Below are 15,343 nucleotides of genomic sequence, written 5' to 3'. Positions count from 1 at the left end.
CTTGCACAACTGAGGCTCTAAGTGCTGCATGTTGACCACACTAGGCAGACACAGAACACTATAGTTAATCATTTGATAGCTGGAATTTAGATTATATTGTTTTTCAATATGGACAAATAAATAATGAATGCACTTTGTTTTCCAAAAAAATTATTTAGGAGGGATTTGTAACCTACATTATTACATACATTCATGAAGATGTGTGATTTAAACTCATCCTTAAAAAAAAAAAAAAATCCATAGATCAAGTACACCCTTTTAACCACTTTACCACCGGAGGATTTTGCTGTCTTACGTCCAGGCCACTTTTTGCGATTCGGCACTGTGCGACTTTAACTGACAATTGGACTGTCGTGTGACGCCGTACCCAAACAAAATTTACGTCCTTTTTTTACCACAAACAGAGCTTTCTTTTGGTGGTATTTGATCACCTGTGCGATTTTTACTTTTTGCGCTATAAACAAAAAAAGAGCATTTATTTTGAAAAAATAACAATATTTTTAACATTTTTTTATATGAAATTCCCCCCCCAAAAAAATGTAAAAATCAAAATTTTTACATTTTTGGCCAATTTGTTTTCTGCTACCTATGTTTGGTAAAAAAAAATCACAATAAGCGTATTTTGATTAATTTGCGCACAAGTTATTGCGTTTACTAACTAAGGGAAAGATTTCTGTCATTTTTGGTGTTTTTTTTTTTAACGAGTAATGGAGGCGATCTGCGATTTTTTTTGCGGGACTGTGACATTGCGGCGGACAGATCGGACCCTTGACTGACATTTTTTACACTTTTGGGGGTACCAGTGACATTACTGCAGTAATCAGTGCTATAAATATGCACTGTTACTGTAAAAATGACACTGGCAGGGAAGGGGTTAATTTTATTGGAGAGGGAGGGGTTAATGTATGCCTGGTGCTTACTAACGTGTGTGGGGGGAGGTGACTGAGTGACACAGGGACAGATCGCAGGTTCAGCTATGCTGAACCCTGCAATCTGTCACTGTCTGTCACTTAGGAGACAAACTCGATTCCCCGCTCCTCCCCTGGCCCGACTCCCGCTGTAACTGAATACAGCGGGAGCGAGCCTCCGGCGGCGTGCGTGCGCCGCCCACAAGGGGAGGAGTCCAGCAACGTAGGTCTACGACGCTGGATGGGAACGAACCACTTTGCCGCAGTACCAGCTCAGTGAGCGGTCGGCAAGTGGTTAAAGGGGAGCTACTGGCTTTTCAATATTTCCAGATATACATGGGGATTAGATCAACGTATTATCAGTGTGTGTTAAAGTATATATAACTTTTTTTTGTTTAAATCCCGTGCTTTAATTTTGGAATGAGTAGGGAATGGTTAGGACCACTGTCAGTTATTTTGCAATCTGTGTCCCATTCAAGATACACGATATTACCAAAAGTATTGGGATGCCTGCCTTTACACCCACATGAGCTTTAATGCCATCCCAGTCTAAGTTTACCCACCCTTTGCAGTTACAGCAGCTTCAACTCTTCTGGGAAGGCTGTCCACAAGGTTTAGGAGTGTGTCTATGGGAATGTTTGATTATTCTTCCAGAAGCACATTTGTGAGGTCAGGCACTGATGTTGGAAGAAGGCCTGGCTCGCAGCCTTCGCTCTAATTCATCTGAAAGGTGTTCTATCAGGTTCATCCATGTCTTTATGGACCTTGCGTTGTGCACTGGTCCAAATCATTTGGTGGAGGGGGAATTATGGTGTTGGGTTGCTTTTCATGGGTTGGGCTTGGCCCCTTAGTTCCAGTGAAGGGAACTCTTAAGGAATCAGCATACCATGATATTTGGACAATTTCATGCTCCCAATTTTGTGGGAACAGTTTGAGGGTGGTCCCATCCTGTTCCAACATGACTGTGCTCCAGTGCCCAAACAAAGTCCATGAAGACATGGATGAGCGAATTTGGGGTAGAGGAACTTGACTAGCCTGACCTCAACCCGATAGAACACCTTTGGGATGAATAAGAGCTGAGAATGCGAGCCAGGCCTTCTCTCAAACATCAGTGCCTGACCTCATAAATGTGCTTCTGGAAGAATGGTCAAAAATTCCCATAGACACACTCCTAAACCTTGTGGACAGTTTTCCAAGAAGAGTTAAAGCTTTTATAGCTGCAAAAGGTGGGCCAACTCAATATTGAACCCTACAGACAGCCTTAAAATTAATTTGTGTAAAGGTGTTGCAGCAAATAGTTATTTGAAACCCAAGGAATGGAATTTTCAGACTCAGACTTTCAGGAATCAAACCTTTTTTTATTCGCTAGCGAAGTGACTTAGCCCAGGCCATGCCCGTTTGCCAAGTGTCCAAAAAGGCGCACCCATCACTTATATATCAGCAGTTACGTCACAAGTGCATATACAAAAATTATAGAATTTTCCTTTTACTTAAGCAGAACATATCCAGTGGACACTTCCTGTAATTTCTATTCAGATATGCATTTTTTTACACTTTGTCTGTGTTCTTTGCAAAAAGAGGAAGTTAGAGGGGGCGAGAGTGAGGAGGCCAAGAGTGAGCGGGCCAAGAGTGAGGGGGCCAAGAGTGAGGAGGCCAAGAATGAGGGGGCCAAGAGTGAGGGGGCCAAGAGTGCACAGCTATGCTACTTCTATCTTCTGTAGTCCTACAAGTTTGTCAGAACAACCACCCGCTATGTTAGGCTTTTCAGCTGATGCCACAAATGCAGGCGTCCCAATACTTTTGGTAATATAGTGTATTTCCCTTCACTTCCTGTCTTTGACTACTGGTAGCCACACACCATGTGATACTTTGCCTGAACTTCAGGTCACGTGAAGGAGCTTGACAAACAGCAATTCTGGTCCATGTAAAGAAGATTGCAATTGCAATGTACCTGGAAATGTTGATGCGCATAACTGGCAATGGTAAAGTGTTAGTTTTTATTGATTCTTCCATTTGAATATACAGTGGGTATAGAAAAAAACCACCCCATATATATATATATATATATATATCAGGGGTAGGGAACCTATTGGCACTTTTCCACTGCAAGTACCGGCTCGGCTCTACTCAGCCCTGCTTGGCCGGGTTTGCTTTTCCACTGCTGGTACCGCATGGTACGGTGTTGGAACGGTTCGGTACGGTTTGGTATGGTTTGCTTTTCCACTAAAGTAGTACTAAAGTTACGTGGGTGGGATAACAACGATTCTCTGAACAATCAGTGGCTAGTAGTGACTGCATGCAAAGGATTGTGGGATATGGTACCGGTATGGTACCTCTTGGAACCACAATCGAGGTGGTACTGTTTTCGAGAGCCGTACTATTCGGTTCCATGTAGTGGAAAAGCGCCGCCGTACCGTACCGTACCGAACCGTTCCTACACTGTACCATGCGGTACGAGCAGTGGAAAAAGCGAGCCGAACCGTTCGGTTCCATGCAGTGGAAAAGCGCTATATGGCTCGCGAGCCAGACGTGGCTCTTTTGATGGCTGCATCTGGCTCGCTATGAATATAAGATTGTTAGCCCCGAGTCGAGTCCATGCCTGCGCGCTGTGGCCACACTGGTTGCTAGTATGCCGCTTGGCGTCTAGCAACCAGTGATGTCACATGACCTCAGCGTCGTCACGTGACAGCGGGAGAGCGAGGGCAATGGTCAAATTCCTCCTCTGCTCCTAAATTTACTCCACCCACCACCAGCCACCTCCCTCTTCTCCAGGCGGCAGCGCGGGCTCAGCGTAGAGCCGAGGGAGGTCCTGAAGCGACAGGTCAGTCAGTCAGACTCGTCAGTGTAAATATTTTGCGTTCTGTGCTTCCTGTCTCAAGTAATTGCAAATAATCTTTCAGAAAGAGTATTTGCAATTATTAAGTTGAGACAGGGAAGCACAGAGAGCAAAAAATTATAGGTTAGCCTGCACCTTCTTTTTTTATCTTTTATTCACAGTTTACAGAGGCTGCCAATACCCTCACCGAAGAAGTGCTGCAGGCCTGCAGCCGTATATACAGTGGAATTTTTTAATAACATTTCCCCAGACATTGACATTTTGGCACATATGGGCTACACATCCACTTTCTGTTTGCGCTACGGTTATTTCTCCTTTCCATTGTCGTGCCCTGCAAATCACACTAGTGTGAACAGGGGAATTTAACTTTAATATTTCAGCTCCTTTAACCACTTTAGCCCTGGAAGGTTTTACACCTTAATGACCAGGCCATTTTTTGCAATTCGTCACTGCGTTACTTAAATAAAGGTTCCCGACCCCTGAAATATAGTGTATGGCTCTCACTGAATTACATTTGAAAATATGTGGTGTTTGTGGCTCTCTCAGCCAAAAAGGTTCCTGACCCCTGGTATATATGTATTAGAATAGAAGCATCTCTTCATAACCTGGTTAATCCCATTAATTTAAGGATCCTGACAACTACAGTGGGTACAGAAAAGAATCACCCCCTTTAAAATAATCACATTTTGTTGCTTTGAAGCCTCAAATGAAGACCGACACAGTTTATGTTTTATCCAGCTGTATTTAATCAGTGCAACCTATAACATCCAAGTGAAAGATATAACACCAACATGTCAGAAAAAATGAAAATGAATTTAAAATCAGATTAACTGAGTTGGAAAAAGGATCACCCCATTATGTCAGTATTTTGTTGAACCACCTTTTGCTTTAATTACAGCCTTTAGTCTGTTGGGATAGGTCTATACTAACTTTGCACATCTAGACTTTGCAATAGTTGCCCATTCTTCTTTGCAGAACTGCTCAAGTTCAGTTAAATTTGATGGTGATCATTTGTAGACTTCAAGTCATTCCACTGATTTTGGATGTGGTTTAAGTCTGGACTCTGACTAGGCCATGAAAGAACATTCACATTTTCTCTTTCAAATGGACATTTTTGCTGTGTGCTTTGGGTCATTGTCATGTTGGAAGGCAAAACATATTCCCACTGACATCTTTCTGGCAGAGGGCAGCAGATTTTCCTCAAACATTATATATTTTATAGGTATTTTGCCCCATCCTTTTTTCTTCTATCCTGGTGGTAAGTGCTCCATTCCCTACTGCAGAGAAACACCCCCATAACAGGATACTACCTCCTCCATGCTTTACTATAGGAATGGTATTAATTGGATGGTGAGCTGTATTGGATTTCTGCCAGACAAATTTTTTGTTGTTGAGACCAAATAATTAAATTTTAGTCTCATTCGACTATAACACCTTTTTCCATGTGGCCTCAGAATCTTCAAGGTGCATTTTGGCAAAACTTAGTGGTGACTGCATGTGGCCTTTCTTGTGGAGTGGCTTTTTTTCTGGCAACACTCCAATACAAGCCACAGCTGTGGAGAATTTGTGATATTGTTGTCCCATGCACACAATGACCACTCTGTCATAAATTCCTGTAACTGCTTCAGAGTTGCTGTATGCCTCTTGGTAGCTCTCTGACCAGTTTTTTCTTGGCCCTTTCTTCCAGTTTGGAGCAATGCCCTAATTCAGGGAGAGTCTGTGTTGTACCAAATACCTTCCGCTTCCTAATAATAGACTTCACTGTGCTTCTAGGCATTGATAAAGCCTTTGATTTTTTTTTTTTTTATATCCATCTCCTGACTTGTGTCTGTCCACAACTCTTTCCTGGAGATCCTGGTGACAGTGCCTTGCCGCCCATAGTTGATTGTTTGCTTCAGTTGCACTACCAGGGACTGGAAGGCTCCAGGAAAGCTCTTTTTATGCTGAGCTAGTTAAAATGACCACAGCTGATCACAGTTGAAAGTCAAATGACTTTGTGGGCCATTGAGAAGCCTTTTTCCAACTCAGTGATTCTGTTTTTGAATGTTTTTTTATTTTTTTTCTGACATGTTGGTGTTATATCTTTCACTTGGATGTTATAAATTGCACTGAGTAAATACATCTGTATAAAACAAAAACTGTGTCTGTCTTCATTTCAGGCTGCAAAGTAATGAAATGTAATTATTTTAAAGGGGGTGATTCTTTTCTATACCCACTGTAGTTGTCAGGATCCTTAAGGTAATGGGTGAGTACCAGGTTTTGAAGAGATGCTTCTATTACTAATACATATATACAGTCCTTTTATTTCTTAGGAACTCCCCCTCCTCCTCCCCCATTCCCATGGAGAAACACTCAGCATCATAGGGTGAATGTGGCCAAATTGCAGTGGGAGGGTTTTAATGTGGCACTGTTAAATAAAACCAGGAGTGCATAACCCATAGTCACAGGGTTCAGGAGTGCACAATACACAGAGTGCAGGGTTCAGGACAGCACAATACACAGAGTGCAGGGTTAAGGACAGCACGATACACAGAGTGCAGGGTTCAGAGCAGCATGATACACAGAGTGAAGGGTTCAGGACAGCGTGATACACAGAGAGCAGGGTTCAGGACAGCATGATACACAGAGAGCAGGGTTCAGGACAGCGTGATACACAGTGTAGCACTGCCCCCTTGAGGACCGCTGGATTTCACACTTACGGGTCCCCCTGGGTTACAATTGGCAAAATTGACTTTAACAGTCTCTCACTTTCCTTCTTTGCTTGTTGAACAAACAGTCCAGGGGTATGTAGTTGTTTTTGTGTTTTATTGCTAAATTAGGGATGGGAGAAGGGAATAGTGGGATACTCCGAATTAACTATGCACAAGATTTGAGTACTTCTATGTCTTGGTACAGCCAGGCAGTTGATCCAACTTGCCACTGAGGGGAATTTAGCTTTAAGTCTCTTTTCCAGATGACTTGATGAACTAAGTTTATCTTCAGGACACTCTCCTTAGTATCCTCTTCCTTGGTTGCTGACACCCGTCAACTGACTATCCTACACCTAGGGTGGCCCCCCTCAGGTCAGGCCCCTTGACACGATCCCCTGTACTCAGGATACTGTTTTTCCAGTGTCTCCAGTGTCTCCCCCTCAGTCAGCTCTCCTGGACCTCTGGGTTCAGCTCCATTCCTCTGGCCCTCAGGACGACCTCCTGATGCCACGTGCCACTGCTACAGAGGAGGAGGCAGCTGCCACCCTCCCTCCGGGACTCTGCTTACCAGCCAAAGACCCCACAGCACATGTGCTCCTGGCTTTTATACAGTATCCCAGAATGCACCGAGACAGTCTGTCTCTGCCAATCACCAGGACTATATCAAAGCCTATGCATCCATTGGTCAGGTTTCCTCCATCTGTCCAACATGCCTCCGTATTGGACCAGTGTGAAACACTCTTTAGACAGGATGAATCTCATACTGAGCACAATGAGCAGACCTCACTAACAGAACCTGCTCTCTGGTAGGCAGAGAGCAATATAGATTTTCCTGCAGCTCCTCTGATAGGCAGACAGAGCCAAAAACTATACTCGCTCACTGGCACCGCCCTAGGAGGGTGCTACAACAGATTGCAGGGTTCAAAACAGCATTATACAAAGAGTGTGATAGGACAGTGTGATACACAGAGTGCAGGGTTCAGGACAGAGTGTTATTAGCCATTCCTGGGCTTGCTCTGGATTATTAAAATGTATCACTGTTTCTTTGTCCACCACTCTCAACCTCGCTGGGTAGGCCATGGAATATTCTTTCTTCTTTTCTCTCATCTTTCTCCTAACATCTTTGAAAATTGCCCGCTGCTTTTGCAATTCCAAAGAAAAATCCGGAAATATGGAAATTTTACTATTTTCATACTCTATGATGCCCTTCTGCCTCGCCTTACTTAGCACCAAATCTCTGTCTCTACAATTCAGCAATTGTGCCAATAGTGGCCTAGGAAAGGTCACAGGTAGTGTGTCTCTTGCAGGAACTTCTATGGGCTCCTCCACTGAAAATGCCAATGAAAATTCAGCTTCTGGAAAAGTGTCTTTTGAAAATTTTTCAACAAATATACTCGGATTTTGACCTTCTGATGGCATCCCAGTCTTAGTCCGTACGGTTTAATATTGAATTGCCCCACCCTTTGCAGTGTTAACAGCTTCAATCCTTCACAAAGCAAGGTTCATTAAGAAATGGATGAGTTTGGGGTGGTGGAACTTCAACCGCTTCAACCCTTCACAGAGCCCTGACCTCAACCTGATAGAACACCTTTAGGATGAACCAGAGTGCAGACTGCAAGCCAGGCCTTCTCTTCCACATCAGTGCCTGACCTCACAAATGCGCATCTTGAAGAATGGTCAAAAATTCCCATAGACACACTCCTAAACCTTGTGGACAGCCTTCCCAGACGAGTTGAAGCTGTTATAGCTGCAAAGGGTGGGCCAACTCAATATTGAACCCTACGGACTAAGACTGGGATGCCAGTAAAGTTCATGTGTGTGAAAGGCAAGCATCCCAATACTTTTGACAATATAGTGTATCTCATCTGTCTGGTGAGTGTATATAGAAGGGCGATTTATCACCTTGGGAACCTTTGCATGCACTTCTGGAGGAAGAAGTATATATATGTGGTCTTTGGGACCTATTTGCACTACAAGCACTTTTTAAAGGACTCTTAATGTTTACATACATTTCACTGGGGATATCCTCTTAATATATTTAGCACTTTGTGGATACAGTACACTTACTATTAGAGTGTTTGTCTATAATATTTTAAGCGTTGTACTGTTACAGTACATATCGAGCAGAAGGATGCCAAAGGTTTGATCTTCTCTAACCTACATATTTAGGTTAGAAACCAAAGTTCTATATATTTATAGAGCTGGGATGTGCTGTGGTTTCTAGGACAGAGTTGTGCGGCTAGCTTAGATACAGTGACACAGCACAGTCTTACTGGAAATTATTTTAAAGGATACCCATGCTATGGCTAGGCACCTAGATTTGCCAGTTTATGAGAATGTTAACATTTGCAGCATCTTGGTGTTTATGTATTGGGTAGAACTGCACGATTAATGGTTAAAAAAATTGTGATCTCGATTCACCCCCCCCCCTCAAGATCTTAGCTGCCCATTCACACTACCACGACTTGTCAGGCGACTTGTCAGCCTGACAAGTCGCGGTCGGTCGCGGTCCATTGAGTAGTACAGGACCCGCTCTAATAGAGACTTAGAAAAAGGGTCCTGTACTACTTCAGGGCGACCTTGGAGCGACTTGCATAGACATTCATTATATGAAGTCCGTGCAAGTCGCGCCAAAGTCGTGGTGCACGGGACTTCACAGGTTGCCCCCGAAGTTGGAGCGACCTAGTGTGAACCGAGTCTAAAACGACCCAAAAAAAAAAAGAGAGATAACTATAAACACAATGTTTTACAATGTATCATTTAGTTCTTTTAGATCAAAGGAATTAACTTCTGTCTGTGAGGGCAGTTTAACCTCTTAAAGACTAAGGCTCCATTCACATATAGGCGTTTCGGTTTGCGGGCAGAGTTGCCGCACTTCTGCCCGCGATTATGAACCACTGCAAGTCGAGGGACGTACAAGCGATTCCCGTGACTTGCAATGGCACCCCAAACACGGCGTGATTTTTCCATGATTGTCGCCCGACGAATTGCATATTTGGCAGAGACCCTAGAAAATAAAATGGCAATCGTTGCAATCTTTTATGTCACACTGTATTTGCGCAGAAGTCTTTCAAACGAATAAAGTTAGCCCAATTTTTATAAGCAAAAAAATCGTGATTCTTATTTTATCCAGAATCAGGCAGCTTTAGTATTGGGGTAATACGTTTGCCTTCTGCACCTAAGGTCATTAGTAATGTAATGGAAGGAGTTTCGGAAGGGAGAAGTCTACACCCCCCAACACTTGATTTAATTAGCACTGCACAGAAGAGTTTCATCTTCCTGTCTGACGCATATCTGACATTTGACTGAAACTTACCCCCTTCTGAGTCGTGCCTTGTTTTGTGTGTAAATGATACAGGTTTTGTTGTGGCACCAAATGTTCTGCAGCCACAGTGAAAAAATGCTAAAAGCGTAATCTCTGTACTTGTACTGATTTCATTAGTAGATCTGCATAGCTTTTTATGTTAAGTAATGGCAGGATAAACTAATAAAGAGCTGCCCAGATACAAACGTTCAAATAATACAAAAAAAAAAAAAGCTTTTATTTTGAAGGTAGTGAACACAGGCAACTGTCATGGACAGCACTTTAATTTTGTCCTTGCTAACATTATAACAGTCCCATCCCCAAAGCTGGCCATATAAAGGCTGGCCACACATATGGCACTTTTCCACTGCAAGTACCGATTCGGCTCTACTTGGCCCTGCTTGGCCCTGTTTGGTTTTCCACTGCATTGTACCACATGGTACGGTGTTGGAACGGTTCGGTACGGTTTGCTTTTCCACTAAAGTAGTACTAAAGTAAGTGGGTGGGATAGTGGGTGGGATAACAACGATTCTCTGACCAATCAGTGGCTAGTAGTGACAAAGGATTGTGGGATATGGTACCGGTATGGTACCTCTTAGAACCACAATCGAGGTGGTACTGTTTTAGAGAGCCGTACCGTTCGGTTCCATGCAGTGGAAAAGCGCCGCCGTACCGAACCGTTCCAACACCATACCATGCGATACCAGCAGTGGAAAAGCACAAAAGCGAGCCGAACCGTTCGGTTCCATGCAGTGGAAAAGCACCAATAGAAAGATCTCTTTCTTGTACAATACTAGATCCACTAGTCAGTTTACTGTAAGTAAAGCAACTAGGGTTTACCTACTAACTGCCTACCTTTTCTTCAACCCAAACCCGAACACTTTAGCGGTGCATGGCATTTTAAAAATTTTTTTTTTTGTAGTATACACTATAGGATTGTAAAAGCCTAGAGACACCTTCGGGTGCCCCAAGGAGTAGTAATGCGGTGTTCATAGCGACCCACAGTAAACAGTGAGTTTGGCCAAATTGCATTAACAGTGGGAGGGACTTAAAGGGGCAATGTTTAAATAAAACAAAAGTCTCTAGTATATGGTATTTAGTCCCTACTACACAGTCCTTAGTCTCTAGTATAGAGTACACAGTCCCTAGTACACAGTCCCTAGACTCTAGTATAGAGTACACAGTCCCTAGTACACAATCTCTAGTCTCTAGTATATAGTACACAGTCCCTAGACTCTAGTATAGAGTACATAGTCCATAGTACACAGTCCCTAGACTCTAGTATAGAGTACGCAGTCCCTAGTACACAGTCCCTAGTCTCTAGTATATAGTACACAGTCCCTAGTCTATTATATAGTACACAGTCCTAGTACACAGTCTCTAGTATATAGTACACAGTCCCTAGACTCTAGCATAGAGTACACAGTCCCTAGTACACAATCCCTAGTCTCTAGTATATAGTACACAGTCCCTAGTCTCTGGTATATAGTACACAGTCCCTAGTACACAGTCCCTAGACTCTAGCATAGAGTACACAGTCCCTAGTCTCTAGTGTATAGTACACAGTCCCTAGTACACAGTCCCTAGTCTCTAGTATATAGTACACAGTCCCTAGTCTCTAGTATATAGTACACAGTGCCTAGTACACCGTCTCTAGTATATAGTATACAGTCCCTAGTACACAGTCCCTAGTCTCTAGTATAGAGTACACAGTCCCTAGTCTCTAGTATATAGTACACAGTGCCTAGTACACCGCCCTAGTCTCTAAAATATAGTATACAGTCCCTATTACACAGTACCTAGTCTCTAGTATATAGTACACAGTGCATAGCACACCGTCCCTAGTCTCTAAAATATAGTATACAGTCCCTAGTACACAGTACCTAGTCTCTAGTATATAGTATACAGTCCCTAGTACACAGTACCTAGTCTCTAGTATATAGTACACAGTGCCTAGTACACCGTCCCTAGTCTCTAAAATATAGTATACAGTCCCTAGTACACAATACCTAGTCTCTAGTATGTAGTACACCATCCTTAGTCTCTAGTATAGAGTACACAGTCCCTAGTACACAGTACCTAGTCTCTAGTATGTAGTACACAGTCCCTAGTCTCTAGTATGTAGTACATAGTCCCCAGTACACAATCCCTAGTCTCTAGTATATAGTACACAGTCCCTAGTCTCTAGTATGTAGTACATAGTCCCCAGTACACAATCCCTAGTCTCTAGTATGCAGTACATAGTCCCCAGTACACAATCCCTAGTCTCTGGTATATAGTACACAGTCCTTGGTAAACAGTCCCTAAAATCTAAAACCTGTCTATAAATTGGCCATATCTGAGAATGTATGGAGAAATCATATTGTTCACTACTGTCGTAACCAGTGCAATCCCAGAAGTTTGATTTAGCATCCTTCAGATTTTTCCATATGCATAATAATTTTCAGGCAGCTGAATCTACTGATTTAAGACTATTTCAAAGTGGATTCTTACTGCACATGAGCACCACAAACCAAAAATGATTTAATTAATTTTAATATTCAAAGCCAACTCCCTCATTCATCCATGTCTCCATGCTTTATTTTGTTAAGAAAAAACATTCCCCCTAGCATTTCTGGCCCTTAGCGTACATGCATGCAGGAGACAGTGCTTAGCTGAGAAAGCCCCCTTCCCCCGCCCCATCATTTGCCTAGGCAAGAAACCAAGAAGTAACTGAAGACATGTAAAATTAAAAAAAAATGTTTAAAACAAGCAAAGGAGCATGAAGATGAAACATAATCAATGTCGCTTGGGAGAATGAATTTCCACGTTAATATGGGCATCTGCTGTGGTTTGCTGCTGACATGAATTTTAGAAGCATTGTTGGACATGGACTATAGAGCTGATAGGTTGACTCTGAGTTCCAATATCACATCACGGTTTCTGCAGGTGAGAAGCTGCATTTCAGGCCAATTGGAGGGTCTCCCCATCATTGTTGATCTTGTCTTGAGATCTTCAGCATCAAAATGTACGCCAAACTGCGATCATCCTCAGGGGCCCCTGCAACTGAACCATGCAACATTCATCTGTAGGTACAGTATCTTTATTAATAACTATATATACCCAGGTATATGTACACAATTCCACCAGGACTCTTGCATGGCCCTTTGCTGATATTACCTTTGTACATTGGATGTAAATACTATTAATAATCTTTTTATATACAAAGCTTGTATTATTTCCATACTGTTGTGCATCTGTATACTAGTTAAAGAGAAAGTAAACTCTGATCCATTACTTGTACCTATAGGTACCGTAAGGCTATATATAATAAGGCTTACCTATAGGTACTGTAAATATATCCTAAAGACATGCTGGTATGTTAATTGGCTCCTGTCTAAATTGGCCCTAGTATGTGTATGCATGAATTTGAGTTAGGGACCTAAAGCCAGGCTGAATGTTGGGCAGTTCAATAGAAACTGGCTGACATTTGGCCTGTGTGCGCTTGAGTTGGTCTGACACAGTGGCGGCTGGTGCATTGAGGGTGCAGGGGCGCCGCCCCCCCTATTCATGCGTCCGGCCCCCTAATTTACATGTGGGGCGCCGGTCGCATGGAGTTCAATGAGGTTATTTTTCTCTAGCATTTGATTAGAGCCAGAGGCTCTAATAGGCTAAAAAAAAAGGGTGGGCTCAGGGCGCAGAGCACTGTGCCCCGAGCCCACCCAGTTGTGTGACAATAGCGAATTAATATTTATTATTGTCACACGGATCCTCCCCCTGGCCAATCAGGAAGCGGGTCTGAGACCCGTTTCCCGATTGGCCGAAAGTAGAAGCCATGCCATTGGCCATGGAGGAGGAGGGAGAAGACGCAGAAGACAGGGGGAAGAAGCGAAGCTGAAGCCGCCACCGCCGTTTGCTGCTGCTGCCGGCCCTCCCTCCTTCCACATATCCAGGCAAAGTGAGTGAGCTGGCGGTGGTATGGTGTGCGGCTGCGGCCTGGTGTGGTCCGGGGGGGGGGTAGTATGGTGCGGTCCGTCTGCCACCCCCCCCCCCCGGCCCATGGAGCACCAGCTGTCACTGGTCTGACAGAAGCCAGCCTTTCGGCCAGCTTCTGTCAAAGGAGCATGACCAAAAACGGTCTTGCGACCAGCTCCTTATCAGGGCTGATGAGAGTGCTCTGTCGGAGGGGCCGTCCCTCTGTCAGAACACAATAGAACAGCAGGGGATATCACTGTACTAACATCTGATAGTTAGTGCAGCGGCTCCTCCTTAGGTGTCTTTTTTCATTTCATTCAGCCTTGCTGGGTTGAACATAGAAACTACTTGTGTGTACCAGGCTTTAGATTGTAAGCTTCTTGATGGCAGGGACTGATGTGAATGTATAATATATGTGTAAAGTGCTGTGTAAATTGATGATGCTATATACAGGTGCAATTTATATAATTAGAATATCATTAAAAAGTAAATTTATTTCAGTAATTCCATTCAAAAAGTGAAACTCATATATATATATATATACACAGTGGGTACGGAAAGTATTCAGACCCCCTTAAATTTTTCACTCTTTGTTATATTGCAGCCATTTGCTAAAATCATTTAAGTTCATTCTTCTTCCTCATGAATGTACACATAGCACCCCATACTGACAGAAAAACACAGAATTGTTGCAGATTTATTAAAAAAGAAAAACTGAAATATCACATGGTCCTAAGTATTCAGACCCTTTGCTCAGTATTTAGTAGAAGTCCCCTTTTGATCTAATACAGCCAGGAGTCTTTTTGGGAAAGATGCAACAAGTCTTTCACACCTGGATTTGGGGATCCTCTGCCATTCCTCCTTGCAGATCCTCTCCAGTTCTGTTAGGTTGGATGGTAAACGTTGGTGGACAGCCATTTTTAGGTCTCTCCAGAGATGCTCAATTGGGTTTAAGTCAGGGCTCTGGCTGGGCCATTCAAGAACAGTCACAGAGTTGTTGTGAAGCCACTCCTTCGTTATTTTAGCTGTGTGCTTAGGGTCATTGTCTTGTTGGAAGGTAAACCTTAGGCCCAGTCTGAGGTCTAGAGCACTCTGGAGAAGGTTTATGTCCAGGATATCCCTGTACTTGGCCGCATTCATCTTTCCCTCGATTGCAACCAGTCGTCCTGTCCCTGCAGCTGAAAAACACCCCCACAGCATGATGCTGCCACCACCATGCTTCACTGTTGGGACTGTATTGGACAGGTGATGAGCAGTGCCTGGTTTTCTCCACACATACCGCTTAGAATTAAGGCCAAAAAGTTCTATTTTGGTCTCATCAGACCAGAGAATCTTATTTCTCACCATCTTGGAGTCCTTCAGGTGTCCATGTGGGCTTTCATGTGTCTTACACTGAGGAGAGGCTTCCGTCGGGCCACTCTGCCATAAAGCCCCGACTGGTGGAGGGCTGCAGTGATGGTTGACTTTCTACAACTTTCTCCCATCTCCTGACTGCATCTCTGGAGCTCAGCCACAGTGATCTTTGGGTTCTTCTTTACCTCTCTCACCAAGGCTCTTCTCCCCCGATAGCTCAGTTTGGCCGGATGGCCAGCTCTAGGAAGGGTTCTGGTCGTCCCAAACGTCTTCCATTTGAGGATTATGGAGGCCACTG

Source organism: Pelophylax lessonae, assembly GCF_965119305.1.
Source record: "Pelophylax lessonae genome assembly, chromosome: 2".
Classification (NCBI taxonomy): Eukaryota; Metazoa; Chordata; class Amphibia; order Anura; family Ranidae; genus Pelophylax; species Pelophylax lessonae.
The sequence above is the reverse complement of the archived record's forward strand: the minus strand, read 5'-3'. Positions refer to the sequence as shown.